At 36.5% G+C, this 19,703-nt stretch overlaps 1 protein-coding gene across 12 annotated transcripts in view; it reads left to right on the forward strand.

Annotated features, from left to right (window-relative positions):
- The window catches only part of CASK (peripheral plasma membrane protein CASK), a 766,374-nt gene that overhangs the window by 322,618 nt on the left and 424,053 nt on the right, over nucleotides 1-19,703 (forward strand). The window lies entirely within an intron of this gene.

Raw genomic sequence — 19,703 nt, forward strand, 5'->3', positions numbered from 1 at the left:
TATCTGCAATGGTAATTTATTAAAAAACACAATGCCAGTTATATGCAGCCGATTTTTCATATTTCATAAGTCTATGATTTTTTATAGAGAACAGATGTGCATTTCGTGTATTATAATTATGATAATCTAAATTCTTATTGTATTTATTCTCATTCTATTTCAAGAAAATTAGGCATTTGTAAATATAAATGGATGGAAATGTTAAAATTTTAATTGTTTAAAATAAGGTTTGCATGAGTCAAAAGTCTTTAATTTAAAAATGGATCGTATAATTCTTTTTTGTGCAATAAATATTCTATTAGCATTGGTAGAGTTACCCCATAAGAAAACGGCATAACTGAGATGTGCATAAGTAAGTGAATAGTAAATTGAAATCAATAGTATAGTTTAGTATATCTCTCTGTTGCAATATAGCAAAATTAGCAGAACAAAGTTTTTTAGCAATAAAATCAGAATGCTCGTTCCAAGTCAATAGATTATCCATAATTATGCCAAGAAATTTAGTACTGTGTTGGCTTTGGATCAATATATCCCCCAACTGACATGGAAAATTTATATTCATAGGTCTATTAACAAATTTTAAACATACAGTCTTATTAATATTAACAATTAGTTTGTTATAATCACACCACGTTTTGAACTGAGATATAGCTATGTCAACTCTACTTATCAAATCCGAAACGTTGGAAATGTTAAGTTCAGGACATAATGGAATACCCAAAAGCCTAACTCTGATCACAGTCACGCGGAAACCTAAAAAACTCATATAATTAATCATTTAATCAACAAAATGAAATAGACTGAGCATGCTGGCAATGTGGCCTGCTCGCTTTAGTGATTGGCGGTGTACCAATTCCATTTAATCGTGTTTAAGACACTGTGAATCACGGCAAAGTCTGGTTAGCGAGTGTCTCGTCTTCCGTGGTTGTTCTTGTGCTTGAGTTCTAATCCCCCCTGGGTTGTGTTCTTTCCCAGATTTTCCCCAATGTGTAAAGCAAATTTCAGATAATCCTATGGCGAATTCTCGGTCTCATTTCTTCAAATACCGTTCACTATCACCAATTGAGACAGGGAAATCAAAAACTCCAAACTCCCATAAACCAAATTTTACAGGAGAGAGAAAAAACTTATTATTTATCTTACTAACTTTAAATATTATACATTTATCTATTAATATTGTGTAAAATTACATTCTCTATCAATTAAATACTTCAAAACCTAAATTTTTACATTATCTTACGCTACAATTTGAAATAAACACTGCTGGAGTTAGTGGTTTTCTGGCTTCCACAGTGTATGAATTAAGAAAAGTGAATAAATATGAGCCATGTGAAGAAAAACAGATACGTATATCATAATTCCCTTATGAAACATTGTAATACACGAGAAAATTGAAGTTTATTATTAACATTAACATTGCTACATTATTTTTAAATTCCAAATAGGGGAATTTGGGGCAGGACGGGGTATAGCCTCTATCTTCCCAACAAGTAGTGCAATCTACCGAATTTTTGTTTAGAACTTCGTCAACTCATGTAAATATATCATCACACAACACTTACTGCTATTCCTTGCATCTGTTGTAGGTTATTCGGTTGCTGCATCATATTGTATCATTCATTTGCAACTTTAAATTGTTCTCTTGTCACACGTAAGTAGAAATGAGATTTATTTAGATAATCTATTTTAATGTCATATTATAGAGTGCTTACCTGGCTTTTAATTCCGAAACTTTCTTAAATTTCGTGCGTTATTTTTCCTGCCAATACCTCATAACTTAGAAATTGTGGCTATGGGGCAAAACGGGGTGGGGCATAACAGGGCAGTACCCCGTCCTGCCCCACGTCATATTTAATTAAATTTCACCTCCTGTAATGGGTTGTTCGTTCTGTTGTTTGTCAGAAGAAGGTTGGATTAGATGCGTATCATGTCTGAAGTGGGCTCACAATTGTTGCGCAGGAGTAAACAGTCAAGACGAGGATGCCACGCACATTTGCGCATTTTGCGAATGACTTTTTCTCAAGTAAACTTGTAAAATGTTGTAGTATTCACACTTTCAGTACATAATTTTTGTCACTTTTGCCATTTAATTATTAAAAAAATAGATACCCCATTTTTCCCCATACGTGGGGCAGAACGGGGCAAAACACACATTTCGAAAAACTAATTTATTTTAAGTTTATAATGACCGGATTTCACTCGAAGTACATATTTTTTTTACTTGTTTACAGTGTAATAAAAGCATATATGTCGTAAAACCCATACATTTACATTATTTGATACCAAATAAAAACATTCAAACATTAACTACCCCGTCTTGCCCCATGTTCCCTATATGAGACAGAAAATCATAAATTACCATAAAGCACATCAAAATACACAAATAAAATCACAAACAATATTAAAATGTTAACACAATCTCATTCATGTTACTGATTCTGTTTTTTTTTTCCTCTAACTCTCATGTTCTTCCTGTGCATCTAGATTCTAGATTATTACTGTCCGCAAACAGAGTTTGGTAATTCATCCTATTTTCCTCAGAAATAAACTGCATTAAATTTTGCAAGTCCTATTGCTTTCTTCTTTCAATGGCAATGCTGAATTGTACTTCAGTTGATTGGGGAATGATGCATCTATATTGGGTTTCTGGAAGTTAATCGACTCGATATTGTGCCTTTAATAGTCTTACTTATATGGATTTCTTAGATTTTTGTGACATTCTGAATACCGTATCGTATCACTTTACTCAGCTGATTGAGCGATAGTGTTGCCACCTACCGGGAAATTAAGCTTGGAATACAAAAACTCTCTTATTCCATGGAGTAAGTGGAGTTCTGACTTCCACGAGTTTTAAAACAGCCCCCGGAATGCAGATGAATTCGATATTAGCGTATTCTTGCCTTCCACGCATGCGGGACAAACTAAAAAGCATCAGTAATTGATTAACTAGCGGACTTACTCGTGTTAATTATGTAAGTCTGTGCGGCTTACAGCTGTTTCGGTGCTTCATCACACCATCCTCAGACCCTACTAGATCTCGGCGTCATCTCGAACTTCTCTGCCTGTTATGTGGGTGCGTTTGATTGTTGAAAGGTGTTGAAGAATGGAGTCAAATATTGTGTGTGTACTGAAATTGATCTGTGTGTTGAGAATTCGATCGGGGTGTGTTTTAGTGTGTTTGTATATTTCGTATTGTTCTAGTGTGTTGAGTTTTTTGTTCTTGGCTTGTATGTGTAGGATTTCCATGTCCGCTTTTATGTTATTGTATGTATGGTTAGCATTGGTTATGTGATCGGCGTATGTAGATGTATTGTGTCCTCTGGTTATTGCTTTAATGTGTTCTTTGTAGCGTGTTTGGAATGATCTGCCTGTCTGTCCAATGTAGAATTTGTGACAACTATTACATGTTAGTTTGTATACACCTGTGTGGTCGTATTTATTTGTTTGTGTTGTTTGTGTGTTGAGATGTCTTTGTAGTGTGTTTTCTGTTCTGTATGCTATGTTGTATTTCTGCACCGAAACAGCTGTGAGCCGCACAGACTTACATAATTAACACGAGTAAGTCCGCTAGTTAATCAGTTACTTATATTCAAGTGTTAAAAGTAGTGTACGCAAGATTCAAAATTGATAAAAAGCATCATCCAGCCCATAACTCAATTTTGTCAAAAATTGGAGTTAGTGGGTTTTTGATCTCCCTGTCTCAATTTCATAGACTCTAGATAACCTCATAGTTGATACACCGTTGTTAAATAAACGATTAAGAAAACGTTGTGGGAATGAAAAAAGACTGTAGATTTTGTGAAGGAAGAAACAAAATCATCTCACTAATGCACTTCTTTCTTTCCCTTAAATCTTGAATTGGAACTAAGAACTAAACACGTTCTCAGTGCCACGAGTAACACTATATCTTCTTTTGTTTTTTACGACTTTGCAAGAGCGTGAACTGAAATTTAATTCAAACCGTATCGGATCTGTCTCCAACTTACTTCGCAGTAAATCTTTCTACAAGGTAGAACTTTTGTAACAATCTGTATTTTGCGAGAGAATCTGGCTGGTTTGAATAGGTGTGATGTTAATTTGAATAGAGATGTGCTCCAGATACATTTGCTTACTCATGCAATCCCAGGGAGAGCAAGTTATATACCCTACCGTTGTTTTCCAGCAGTAGGAGATTTGAGTTAACTAGTCTGTCCCGACATTCTGCTCTGCTCCAATAAGTTTCAAAGAAAGTTTGTGCCCTCTACAGCTGGCAGATATTCTCAAAATGCTTCTTTCAAGTTGGAGATCTTGTAATTGATGTTGAGAACTTCAAGCCATCCAATAAAATGGAACAAGAAGAAGACAAATGGTAAAGTATTGAAAAAGAAAAAGGAACGTGGATTTATTGTGCCGACTGCTTAGATTGATTGATCCTAGTTTTGATTAACGTGTTCTTATTTCCTACCCAATGTAATTCGAGATTAGAGCTCTCCGTTGTTTTCTGGAATTCTAATACGAGTTTTAATTTGTTTTACTTCATCCTGTATGTCTGGTCTCTGAAAAAGAAACACCCACCTTAATAACTTCAAGTTTTAATTGATTTTGACCGAACTGCAAGTCTATTGTTCTTTTGCGAAAATAGAGTTTGAATCTAACACGTAAAATGCATGTAGTCTGAGTAAATAAAGTCGCCTTTGTAACCCGACTTAAAATCTCGGCGATGATGGAGTTGTAATTGTGTTGTGTGAGAATTTTTGTCGAAGGTCTCCCATTTTTCTCTCTGCATTCCAAAATTCCTCTTTTATTATCACATTCGTCTCCAAAAATAGGGTATTTCTTCTGTTTTCGTGACGCCAAATCGATTTTCTGCATTTTCACCAAAACCTGGTAGGTGGCAGTGGTGTTAGATTCTAGACGACTCATAGATTTGTATCAGAGGCATGGAAGCCCCCCAGGTTCATGCTTGCATGAAGGGGATATAACTCTGTATGAGATATGGCAGACCACCAAAAGATTTGAAGACTGGAGAGGAATGCGTAATGTGGCGAGTGGTGGGGCCTGTGTAGCCGAGGAGCACAGTCGCCACGCAACTCATTCCATCATGGGTACATAGAACACTTTCTTGGACTGATATGCTTAGGTGTGGTCTATGTCTCATTCGATACGCACCTATACCTACATCTATATAAATAGATCTACATAGGATTCCCAAGCGACGTTATTTTTAAATTACTGTTCCACCAATTATGCATATGCATTTGATTATATATATATATATATATATATATATATATATATATATATATATATATATATTTAGCGTAAATATAATTAGTATGCATTTCATTTTAAGTATCCATGAAAATATATTATGCTTTTTTTTATTAATACTTGTTCGTTTCGACCTTGTAACTGTAAAGATAGCGATGTTTTTATTTTGGGGCAATGATTACCATCTTAGCACTTAAAGCTTACTTAAATTAAGTAACCACAGACTTATCATTTCTACAATATATGGGCCTCGTATGTGTACCAGTACTGTTTATGATGTAAGATTAAATTATGGTTTATTTAACGACGCTCGCAACTGCAGAGGTTATATCAGCGTCGCCGGTGTGCCGGAATTTTGTCCCGCAGGAGTTCTTTTACAGTAAATCTACTTACATGAGCCTGTCCCATCTAAACACACTTAAATGCCATCGACATGAGCCGGGATCGAACCCGCAACCTCGAGCATAGAAGGCCAGTGCTATACCAAGTACGCTACCGAGGCCGACTTTATGATGTAGAAAGAACATTTTCAGTACCAGTAGCCGTATGTGAAACAATTTTAACGACTGACAGAGCGTGACTGAGAAAAATATCATAATAACTTTCGTTAGATACAGCAAAGCAGAAAACAAAGTAAATTCTGTTCTAATCTAATGACTAATGTTATTAATTGTAATTGTGTATTTATGATGCGTACTATTGTACATTACCAGACATCGGATTCTAGGGCAAATGCCTATTTTGTTTCTTTAGGAGAAAAGTAAAAATAATTATTAATATTTGTGTTTCATGGAAATTGAAAGGTATTCAAAGAGTTTTATAGTGCCCTAAAATGCCCTAAAACGGTTATTAGAGCCTAATTTGTTAATATTCGCCTAAAAATGCCTAACTCACTGTAAAGTTTCGCATTTTACTCTTACTTTTTATAATTTATACATGCATTCATTGCGAAATTTAAGGCATTTAAAAAGTGGAAAGTTTGCTTCACACCGGCCATGAAACCATTGATAAAGGAAACAAAATGTTTTGAATATCACGACACTCGCAATAGATTTCACCGAATTTAACATGTTTGGAGGCATAAATGCCGACAAAGAACCAACCTTAGTTTTGAAGCAGGCAACAATCACAACATGTGCTACTACCGATTCAGAGATATACTGTACTATAAAAATGACTGTTTTCGGTCTGAAACCGATTAGCTGTACTGCCCTTCAGAGTGTCATAAAATCACAATTTTTGGAGAAAGAGTGTTTTTGAAATATTTATGGAAAGTCGTAAAACTGCGAATTAGTAGGGTAAACCGTTACAAAATATTTAAAAGCATGGCCCTCCTAGTGTTAACACTACCAGGAAATGCAACAATAAGTGTAACTTTGTGTTTTTGTCCAATTGAATCTCAATAACAACGGTTCATTTGAATGCTCGTTAACGTTGCTCTTTCCCTCACCTTATTTGTGTTGAGAAGTTTTGAGCGGTAGGACGTTTTCCTGTGAAGTTTAACGCGATAATGCCGAAAAATATAAGTGCAAAATCTACATTGATCCGGCAATGGCTAACAGAATATTCAGAATTCACTTATGATGGAAAAATAATATTCTGCAAGATTTGTAGCAAACAGGTATGTAACAGTAGTTGAAATATATAAATTCTATTAATTTTAATGAGTAGGCCTATAATATTTATACATTGACTGAGCTATCCTGAGGTATAATTCTTTTTAAGACCACTACACTTTAACCTTTTAAATTCCGATAGTTAAAGTATTTGCAGGTCATTAAAATTTTGATTGTTCGGACCCACTAACTTTGTGATAGAAATACGGCAATACAACATTAGGATTTTACTTTAATTCAGTTTACTTTACATTTTTAGATTTCGCAAGAAAAGAAGTGTCACCTAAAGCAGCATGTGCAAGGAGCGGCTCACAAGGCTAAAGCTCAGCAGAAAAATCAACTGCAACAAACTTTACTAACACAGCCTACTTCATCCAATCTCAGCAGCAATTTCTATGCTGATTTAACCAGAGCGTTTGTTGCTGCTAACATTCCCTGGAATGCAATTGAAAATCCGGTTTTAAGACAGTTTTTACAAAAATACTGCAAACAAAATATCCCATCTGAGTCGACCCTAAGAAAAAATTACTTAGACAGAATATACAATGAAACTTTAGCTTCCATTCGGGAGGATATAGGTGATTCTTACTTATGGGTCTCTGTGGATGAAACCTCAGATCCTATGAATAGGTATATAGCAAATATGGTAGTAGGAAAACTTAGTCCTGATGGACCTTCGATTCCACACCTCGTATGTGTTAAGGAACTTTCGAAAGTGAATAGCCAAGCCATTGCTTATTTTGTAAATAAAGGCCTACAGTCTTTATACTCAGGTAATATAGACGATTCTAAAGTTCTGTTGTTTTGTACTGATGCTGCCTCATACATGGTTGCTGCAGCTCCACTTCTTAAAACATTTTATCCTAACCTCACGCATGTAACCTGTCTAGCATATGGCCTTCACAGGGTTTCTGAAACAATCCGGAATGAATTTCCTCTTGTCAATTCGTTTATTTCTAACACAAAAAAATGTTTTTGTAAAGCCACATCCAGGATTTCAATATTCAGAGAGAACTTTCCAGATATCCCACTCCCATCTCAGCCGGTTGTTACACGATGGGGAACCTGGATTCAGTCAGTGGTGTATTATTCTAAGTATTTTAAAGAAGTGGTCACAGTTATTGATAAATTACCTGAAACTGATAGTGCAGCGTGTGTGAAAGCAGTGAAAGATTGTCTGAATGACTCACGAGTGAAAAACGATATTGCCTACATAACATCAAACTTTTCTTTCATACCTGCAAGCATTGAACAATTAGAACGTGAAAAACAATCTCTTTATAGCAAATAGCAATAGTATAGGAAGCTCAAGTGAACATACATTCTGCTTTGGGCGAAACTGGGAAAAAAAATTAAAAATAAGTGGGACAACGTATTAAATAAGAATGTAGGATTTTCATTGTTGGAAAAAGTATCAAGAGTGATACGGGGGAAAGTGTAAATGTTCCAGTAAGTATTGATGTTTCTATTGTACCTAATTTAAAATTTGCGCCTCTCACATCAGTGACAAAAGGCAAAGGTTAACTGTGGAGAATTTAGAAAAAATTCTGGTGGTGTACTGTGCAGATAATTATAATGAAGTCTGAGTATGGAACTGAATTTCAATAACTTAAAATGAGTAATCTTGATATCAATAATCATTATTTCATTAGTTTCAGTATATTAAATTTGTGCAGCTCTGTTTATAAATATAATATAGTATTCTTTTTTAATGTTTAAACATACTTTTTTGTGCGTATTTTAGTGTATAACTAAAAATTTCAGTGAAAGAAATGAGTATGATACCTTGATGTGCCTAAAATGCCTATTTTCATTAAAATAGAGCCTAATTTTACAAATTTTGAGCTTATTTTAGGCGCCTAAAACTGCAATTTTTAGTGCCTAAAAATCCGATGTCTATTCATTACATATCTCAGAATTTCTGTTTTTTTTTCTAGTAATGAAATTTATAGGTGTGCGGTCGCCCAAAGAAATTCAATTTATCAAACACTTCGTAACAGTTTACAGGCTCCATTCTGAGTACTATGACTGATAAACAGAAAGGTTCTCCTGCTTTTCTGGATCCGTTGTGCTCGACTTGGCTAAGGAACTGTACATAGTATAATTATGAAAACTTCTTTAAGTCTCGAGCGACACTACCCAGAGGTCGAAATTTTCATCTATTTATAAAATGCTAGACAAATTTAATTTGTAAGCATGCTTGAAGGATCTAAAAGTTTCTTTAAAACCCAATTATCGTGAAAGACATTTCACACAACACTTCTTTCTATTTTTATTAGATACCGGTACTTAATGTACGTCAAATGTTGGCCTTCTACGCTTAAAGGATAGAAACAGAAGTAGCTCTCTTGACGTCAAATCAGCACTACTTTGATCATCCACGGCAATCTAGGTCATCACACTGACTGCTGACAAACATATGCCACTGTAGCTACTTCCATGCGATATTAAAACACAAAACCTTTGCATACTCAAAGAAATGCAAAGTAAGCAATGCTTAGCTACAACGCTATGCGACATCATTGTTGTTGACTGGCGCTCTCGTAAGGTAGGCGTCGTTACAACCAAAGAATACGGCAGCATTGTCTACAGTGAAAGTAGGAAGTGTGGATAATCAATATTTTGTGTTCGTACGCCTGCCGGCAGACAAATTACCGCGTAGCTACAGAAAAGATTTGCTCACTCTATCACCAAATCCACTTCGGTTGTAGGCACTGCAAGTTTGGCTCATTAATTTCTTAGAATTATATTACTTGAAACTGGTAGAATTTTGCAAGTAAGTTTGGCTATACTGGAGAAACAATTACTTATATAATTTGAACTGGTAATGGAAATTACGGGAAAACAGCTGAACGGATTTTAATAAATGAACCGTCATTTTGAAGCTTGGCATCTAAGGATTTTCAGAAAAATAGTAACTTTCAGTGAAGCGTTAGTTTTCCTACATAGTTTTCCTATTTTCCAAAATCCATCTTTCGTCAGTTTTGAGACTAATTGCATTTCAGAATAAAACAAAACACACATTACACTAAACAATAGGCTATTACACGAAAGCCATGACCTGCAGGATTGCTGACATATTTAGAGCTCAAATTCAATTGGTTATTAAAAACTTGAAGGCTTACTAAAATAATTTACAGGTCTGATTCTGCGGTGTGTAATTTTCAGAGTACAGTTGCGTATTGGATATTAAAATCTACAAAACTTGAGGTGGTTTGTTCACATTATTACCATTAGAAATGAAATATTATTATATAGTTAATTCCACGATGCGACTATTTTTCATTAATTATATATATATATATATATATATATATACACACACACACACACACTCAGGGACAAAAAAAACCGGACACTTTAATATTTGCTGGTATTTTGCAAAACATTATCTTCTCATACAATATTATGGTAGCCATCTGTTGTTATGGAGACGTGTATACATTGTTGATTGTTTTTTGTTTTATAAACAAGTCATTACAACCAAATATTCCAATTTTGCTTTCGGAGTCTCAGCTATAACAAATTTGTCTCAACCATTTTGTGCTTCATTATCGTTATCATTCGTTATTTCTTTATTTTTACATTTTCTGAGTTTAAGTGGGGTTGTAACATTTGTCTTAAAACAAGATGCGACCTGAAGATGTGGCTCGAGCTGTAGCCCTTTACGATGATGGACGCAGTGTACGTTACATTGCAAATGTTATGAATATGGCTAGAAGCACAACCCATGATGCCATAAAACGGTATAGAGAGACCCTAGAATATACCAGAAGACCAGGTTCGGGTCGTCCAAGAGCTACAAATCCAAATGAAGACAGGTATATGGTGTTGGGAGTTCTTAGGGAGCGCAACCTGCCAGCTACTAGTGTAGCCCAGCAATTTGTTAACATGTATGGACGCCCAATTTCGGCCAAACTGGTCCCAGACTTCTCAGGATGCATCGAGTTGAACGACTGCGTTTTGCAAATGATCACAGGGATTGGAGAAATGGACAGTGGAGCTGTGTTCTGTTCACGGATGAGTCCCGTTTCAATCTGTGCTCACCTGATGGACGTGAAAGAGTTTGGAGAAGGAGGGGAGAACGATTTTCACAGTGTTGCATTTCCGAAAATGTGCCGTATGGAGGTGATGGAGTGATGGTTTGGGCAGGAGTGTGTACGGATGCTCGTATAGAGTTGGTTTTTGTTGAAAATGGAAGACTAACAGCTGATAGGTATATAAATGAATGTTTGGCTGATCATGTTGTGCCATTTGACGAATTTGTAGGCGATAATTTTGTTTTAATGCATGATAATGCACGGCCGCATATTGCCCATGCGGTCGGAGATTATCTCCAAGAAGTGGGAATTCATGTTCTTCCATGGCCAGCAAGGAGTCCAGACATGAACCCAATTGAACACGTATGGGCCATGCTGGGACGGCGTGTTAAGAATAGACGACCGAGACCAGATTCGTTACAAGAGTTGAGGCGAGCACTTGCCGAAGAATGGGAACTTATTCCTCAAGAAGACATTGCTAACCAAATTGAGAGCATGCCAGTCTCCCGATCATTTCAGCAAGATCTCTTAGCAGGATAAAATGATTTTACCCTCTACATTTCAAGCTCTACATGCAGCAGCTATACCAAGATGCTATGACTATTGTTCGAAAGCATAGTAAACCTGACTTTTGTAACTTTCACCTACAATGACCTGAAATAGCTATTGCTTTACTCCCATATGAAAAACCCACTGATCGTCCTGACATTGTTACTTCCGTTTTCACGTTGAAACTCAAAACCTGAAGGTGGATAGGTTCAAGAAAAAGTATTTGGCATAAAAAACATTCAGAGGGAGTATGTTTCATTATTATGGATGCAAATAACTTTCAAAATGGCTGGTATTCTTCATTGAAAATAAATCTGAAAAATTTTTATTTGAACGTGTAATGAACTTAGTTTGCAGCATTTGCTGCACACGCCACTAGTTTAATATAGTTTTATTTACATTGGAATCAAGTTGTCTCTATCTATAGAGTGACATACTATGAACTGGAAGAGCCCAGGTTTAGTCTCAGGTAGAAACGGATTTTATTTGATCTCGTCATAATTTCCAGAAAGATTTTGCTGTCCTCCTATGAGACATGAGTATCATCTTTCCAATGAGTTAAAGACGGCCTGAGCTGAATGCTTCAACTCTTTCTTGTGCCAAGATTGAGAATACTTCGAAGTTTATGCGCTTCATTGACAAATATAGGTCGATATCTTTCATTTATTGACGTCATATGAAGTACAAATGCATCTTTTCAATATATTTTACTGAGCAGTCTTTTGGTACAGCCATGGAAACATTTTTTTTTCTTTTCATTTTCTGTGTAGCCAGTCGCGGACCGCCTTTTCACATCCATTTTAAGCAAAAAACATTAAGCTCTTGAACTGCATAATCCGGTAGCTCCTTTCCCGTTTGTAGTGGTAAATCCAGATTACATTTCCTGTGATTACGTGATTCACGATGCTGCCATTCCAAATGACGAGAGCATATGTCAAGGCTGCGTCATTTATGCGTCTCTGCCGGTTACTTAAGACATGCTTCTTGCACAAACAATGCGGAAAATGATGTCATGCACTATCGAATCACATTTGTTCAACATTTTTAAGTATTTCTATCCATTCGGGCTATTCCATCTCAAATCGACCGAAATATAGAGAAAATTGACCTTGCAATTTTTAAATACAATGAAACTTTTTTTGTACGTAGAGGACTGTGATATTATGTTTTGTGCAAAGTTTGAGGCATCAGAACTTAATAGTGTTTAAATTAATAATATTTAAATTTATCGTGTTTTAATAAAATTAGCAACTTTAAACTGTTGTGGCTCCGAAACCCTTTCACCCAGTGATCAAAATCATGGTTTATTTTGATGCTGAGAAGTTAAAGTTTATATTGACATGTAAACAGTTTTTCTTACTTTTTATGGAAATGGATAAATTTAGATTTTTCTTCATTAAGACGCCTTTGGTCACAAAAAATATTGAAAAAAAATATGGTTAGATTCCGCATTGAAAGTACAAATAAACACATATTTTTTACTGGTTGATAAGAAAGTATTGAAAATATCAAATAAAGAACTAACCAGCTGACTGTGAGGCGGGAGCTAGCCGGGGGAAGCAAGGCCAAGAGACATAAACACGTGACGTGTCGTCTAGCAGCGCATGGCTGTGCGAGCTTTCAGCGTATTCCGAATCTCACCGGTCCGGTGGCATCAATGACGTCACGTTGCAGCGAAATATGGAACAAAACTGCTGGAAGGATCGATGGCTGTCATGGCGACTGTACAAGTTGTTGTTTTTGCTATGCTAGCAAAATTTTGCGAAATTTTCGTACTCCCATCTCGCTCAAAGAAAAGATAGTATAAACAATTTATTTCTTGAACCGGTAGTAATAACGGGTCCGTTGACATGTTCGCTCATACGCCATTAACATATTGTTTTTACGTTATGCTCATTACAAACAATACAGCAGAACTAAAGCAGAACACACCGCCATGACACAACAGTGCACGATGTTATTCGTCTGCTAATTCCCGCCCTATACAAGAACCTATCAGATTCACTGATGGCGGCTGATGGAGACTGCCACCACCTCTGCAAGTTGATGGCACCGGTGCGACACCGGTGGAGCATCAATGACGTCATCGGTGGAATTCGGAACACCGTGATGCCATCGGATTGCTCACCGGTGAGATTCGGAATACGCTCTTTATCACAGGTTTTCATAAACAGAGGAGTAAAATGACGCCCAACGCTCGCTTACCTTTAGCTCTCGGCCAATGCGTGCGGTACTGCGCCGTTCAAGTCTAGGCGTGTGAAAATAATTTATTTAATACCCTCGAAACTTATTGCCGTACCACTAACCAAACAATGCCGAATCCCGCTTAATAATGCAAGGTTTTTTCTCAATATTTTTTTTACATTTTTACAAACGGCCAAAAAGCCTAAAAGCAAGTAAAATCAGATTCTCTGACTCTCTGTGTACAATAAAAATAAGGATTACTTCTTAACGTAACCTACCAAATGTCACCTTTAAAATGAGCTCTCGTTCAATGTTCTGCAGTAAATGGTTCCAGAGTTCTGAGCGCTGAAAGAGGCTTGTTTTTATAAAATACGCTAAATTTGTCGCTCAATAATACGAAAGCCGTTTGACTTTCGATAGTATATTTTTGAAAATGCATTCCCCTCAGCACCTTGTATAAGGAGGGAAAAAATTAGAGTATTAAAAAATGCGAGGTTTTTACTGATCGATTTCATATGGAATATCCCATTCGGATACACTTCGGCGAGATAAATTGTAGAGCACGTAGACTGTTGTGAATTTTTAATTTAAGTAGGCCCATAAAAGTCATGTGACGCTTCTCTGCTATTAGGCAACTTACAGAACATCAGCTCGCTTGGAAAAAGAGTCATAAGTATTTCTCCCATTACAATAATTCATACAGAAAAAAAATCAAATCGACATAAACCAGTGTAAGTTGTCGATAAATTATCAAAAAAGGTTTGTGGAGACTGACTTATGTCACTTTTCCCAGGAACTGCAGAACTGTAATTCTGTTTTAAGTGAAGTGCATGGAAATAACGAGGAGCAAGAAGAGATTATCAAAATTTAGAAAGGGCACTGAAAATTTAATGCTAGATTTTTTTTTTTTTTTTTTTTTGCCTAGGTCTCAAATTTATAAATGAAAATTGAATGCAAAACGAATTATGCTAACTCCCAACTTTTCAAACTTTTTTTTTTTTTTTTTTCACGGAGAAGGGTACTGAAGGCTTATATCGCAGCCAGAGGCTTATTATGTTTTATGCTCGACCATGCCGAAATGTAGTAATTATACACCTGGTAGCAGCCCTTTAATGACCTCATTAAAGTACACCTATTCATTAAAATTCAGGTGTTCTACCAATCAGAAAACACCATTGTAGCAATATGAAAGCGCAAGTATCGATTATTCTCGGATATTCAATCGAAAGACAACTATCGAAACGTCACGGACGCTGAAAATCCAATACTGTCGCAGAAGGTTATGTTCTGTTACTATAATAATTAGCGTTAATTGTAAGTAATATTCAAATAAATTAAATTTGTCATCTCGTTTTTCAATGTCTAAATCAATTTCAAGGTTATATCAAGATTAATGTTTATTTTACTCTCTAGATTATATCAAGGTCAATGACATCTGTTTCTCGGAAAAAATCAATACTTTCGCGTCTGCGCACATCTCACAATTTACGAGATATTGTACAAGGTCAGTTCCGCTCCCCAGTGAGATAAGAATAACATGAATACTTATGAATAATTTCAAGTTAGAAATATGATCGAGCATAAAAAGTTGTATGAAACTTCCCTATAATGGTAATTAAGACGCTCGTATGAAAATTATGAAAGTCGCTTGCGCTCGTTTCATAAACATACTCGCGTCTTAATTACTACCATTATAGGCTCGTTGCATAATGTACTATACTACTACTGTCGCATACAATGTAGATTATTGTTAAAGTTCGTAGCGCCTCATTCCTGTAAGTCTGTAAGTATTGCGATTCACTATTCGGTGTCAGTCAATTCAGATTACACAGCACTCAGATCAGACGATGTTTACGTCCAAAGCCCCTCCGTCTCTCTGAGAGGTCTGCAACTTCCTCACAAAGTTGCCAGCTGTGGGTAAAGTCAACTGTGCTACGTCCTTCTGCATCCTTTGTTGACCTGAAACTAGTGACAGATTATAAATATATTACAGTTGAAATTACCTATGGCGAAGTAAGCCAACGCCGAGTGTTTCCCAGCATTTGTTTCGAATTGGTCAATGAAAAACCCCGGAAAAAGTCGGAACCAGTCAACTTGTCTCAACTGGAATTTGAACCCGCTCCTCTACATTCGTGGGACATGCTGACACTACTCCACAGCGATTACTGACGTCCAATTTACTGAAAAGATATTTCTATGCTTTTTACGCACTTCTGCCTTCGAACAAAATACTTTACAGTCGCAAACTATTTCACACATTTATAACTCAACCAGTTTTATAGGAACATAGCTCCTCACAAGAAGAAGCAGAAGAAGAAGAAGAAGGAGAAGAAGAAGAAAGAAAGAAAGAAAAAAGAGACATTCGTGGACTCCGAAAATGAAATGCACATGTAAATCCCTACACTAGACGGCATTTCGGAAGGCGGTCAGCTGCTATATGCACCGTAGCATTTATGGTATGTGACGTCACAAGCTTGTACAGTAGAACCAATCGAAATCAGTCTATAACACGTACTTCCCGAGTTCGTTTGTTCACGTGTGAGCGTTTCAATACATGGAATAAGTAAAACTAGCATTTACTGTGTGTGTAAGATAAATAAATGGAAGAAGAGACTGTGAAAAGACAAGTATTGCACAGGCAGGTGCGGAAAATAGTGTTTAAGGTGTATAATTATTTTAAAAACGTTGACGAGCAGAACGCTGCCGGCCATCTTGATGCTGGCTGCAATGTTGCCAACGTGCAAGAAACAACTGCAGAAGCATGTGGTGCGGGATTGAGAACTGTGCAAAGAATATTGTTAGTGAAGGAAAAGGGGTTTGTTTGGTGCCATGCTTACAGTAATCAACGGCTAAGGTCATTATTGTCTTTTGATAATTTGAATTCTCTCCTGCGCTATTTGTATTGCACGTGCTCGTGAAGTACGATGTGACAATGTTGTACGCTGCCTTGCTCTCTCATCTGTCTCTCTCGACGCAAACGTCAGCAGACTACCGCCTTCCGAATTGCCGTCGACTCTAGCCCAGTTCATGATAATGAAAACTATATAAATTAAATAATAGACTATAAAAAATTTTAAACCTATATGAAAAATATGGGCCATAAACATGGATATTACGACGAAGTGAAGAGAAGCGATTGGAAGTATTTGAAATGTGGATATGAAGAAGAATGGATCGTCTGAAATGGACAGACGGAATAAGAAATGAAGCTGTAGTTGGAAGAGTGGGTGAGGAAAGAATGATGCTGAAACGAATCAGAAAGAGGAAAAAGAATTGGTTGGATCACTGGTTGAGAAGAAACTGCCTAGTGTAGGATGCACTGGAAGGAATGGTGAACGGGAGAAGAGTTCGGGGCAGAAGAAGATATAAGATATCAGATGATAGACGAGATTAAGATATATGGATCAGAGGTCTGCATCGGACGTTTTCGCTCGAGCGCCAAGTAGTTCATAGCATAATCCGATAGGTAGCGCACATGCATGATGGGTAAAATTGTCGCGAGTAATAAATCCTCGAACGGTATAAGCCGAGCGTTAGACATTCGTTCTTGTTACAGTGATGAACTGTGTAGTAATGATGATAGATGTTTATCATTTCAAAACTTTGCAGTGTTTAACTAACCTCTCCATAGTACAACTACAAAACTTGCTTTAAAATGTAATATAAATGTTGTAGGCAAATGTTCCCCCCACCCCCCACACAGGAGTGATTTTGTTTTTTCCACATCTGATAGATGTTATTGGATGTAAATGTAATTATTATAAACGGAAAACACAATCACGATAATGCAAGAACTGTATCAAGTTTTCTAGTAGTAATAATAATAATAATAACAATAATAATAATCTCTGATAATTAGTGTATCAATCTTTGCGTCTGTAACAGTTGTACAGCATGATTATTCGTTTTATTATATTTTCTGTGACGTTATCTCTGTACTAAAATTGTTATTAATCTACTGCTATATCAATAATATTTTGTAAAACGTTTCTACATTGTCGCAGTATATAGGCGGAACACTATGTATGGACCTATCATATTATAAGTTGTATGTGGTAAATCAAATATTGAATAATTATTAATTACCAATAATAACTGTATATCGAAGTTTTTGATACTATTTTATTTATAACTTCATGTTACTGTTTTGGTACGTTCCATTGACTGTTCCATTAAACGTTTGTCATAAACGCAGAAAATAAAGCCTAATTTTTACCGTGTGAGCAAAACATATGTGTATCTTATCTGTCGCCTTCCATACAAGATAAGACATGTCGGTGAGATGGCCTTGTACTGTGCTTCTATTTATTACGAGCGTATCACGACCGATCGTATCTCACTCGAGGGTGCGACACTTGACCGAGTTCAAGCGAGCGATTTAACTACAATGCAGCACTCTGATGTGGATCATATGAGGAGACAAAAAGGAAGACAGAAAATAGGAAAGACTGGAGAAAGTTGGGTTTGCAGTGAAATACCTGCCCTTGGACAGAAGACTGAATGAATGAATGTATCAACCAATCAATTAATCAATTAATTAATGAATCAAAGATATTTTAGATACATCAAGAAGCAGAAGACTCCAGTTGTTAGGTCATATAATGAGAAGAACGTGTTTGGTAGAGAAGAATGCGACAGAAAAAACCAGATGACCACTGACTTCTAGGCAGACTCGAAATTATTTGTCGACGGGCCATATTCGAATGAATCTTAGTAAGAGGAGGAGGAATCTAAACCTACAAAAGACTGAAATAACAGGGAAAAATTGTGGATAAAGGCAAAATCTTTCCGAAGTTTTAAGCGTCATGGAATAATTAATTTTGTTTAATATTTCTATGAAAATGATAACATTTTAATAATTGAAATGAATAGTTAGTGATATTATGAGATAATAATACAGTTACATTGCAGGATCGAACCTCTATCCTCCTTGGTGACTGAGCTGCAATGAAGTGATGACGAGCAGGAGGAAAAAAAAAGAGGAGAAAACGACTACGATGACAAAGGGCGAGTGTGAAACATGAAGTTGTCTATCTCCTCGTCTGTATATCTGCTTCTCTTATAAGGATTCATGTCGTGATCTAACCTCAACAGAGCGACGTCACACACATATGCAGCCCGCGTCTGCCTCTCCTCTGTCTGTAGATTACCGTCAGAGGGGAGCAGCTGCATTGATTCAACTGGTTTTGCCATCTTGGTCTATACACAATATCCTTCACGTATGCCTACAGAAAGTCGAGGGGGTCACGTCCAGCTTACCGTTCCACTTCAGTGGGTCCCTTAACCGACAGAGCTACATACTTGTTACATAGTTGTGTGTGCGTGACACCCCACGTCAGTAGACCTACGAGATAATTAAATTGAAACACCAGCAGATAAATCAAAGGGGAGACACAAGAGCTGGACGCGGGATCAATAATTTTTTTCACGGTGTTTTAATATTACAGTTTTCGTGTTGACAACTGTGTTACTAGTGGTGAGCGTAAGGGGGAAAAGGACAGTAGTTGGTGGAAAACGAGTTCAGTTAAGATTTGTATAAATCAAATAATGAAATTACCCTTACTGTTCTTTCCTTTTGTCTTCGTCTTCATCTTCTTCATTCATCTCTCTCATCGTCCTCCTTTTCCATGTTGGATATGTTACCAAGAGTTATTCCCAGGACCGGCAACGGATCAAACAAATAGTTTCTCCGTTTCATGTCTTATTGTTGAAGTGTGCAAAAAACCCAAAACTCTGACACACTTATACTTATCTCCTCACATAACCAATCGCACAGTTACAGTCCAAAATTGTTCACTGGCAATCTCCTATTAATAATTACCTATTATGTAGACATACTTTTTATCTTTAAGGAATAGTGTAAACCAGCGTTTCTCAAACTATGGTCCGCGGACCACCTGTGGTCCTCGAGGTCTGCCCTTGTAGTCCTTCAAAAAAGAGAGAAGAATAAATAAAATTCAAACGAATTGCGTATCACACTATAGCTGAAAATCTCAGAGTTTGGAAATGACACATGGCAATCGCCTTTCACTTTTTCTCTCAGTACTGACATTTTATGAAATTT

The sequence above is a fragment of the Periplaneta americana genome, chromosome 16, assembly GCF_040183065.1.
Source record: "Periplaneta americana isolate PAMFEO1 chromosome 16, P.americana_PAMFEO1_priV1, whole genome shotgun sequence".
NCBI lineage: Eukaryota > Metazoa > Arthropoda > Insecta > Blattodea > Blattidae > Periplaneta > Periplaneta americana.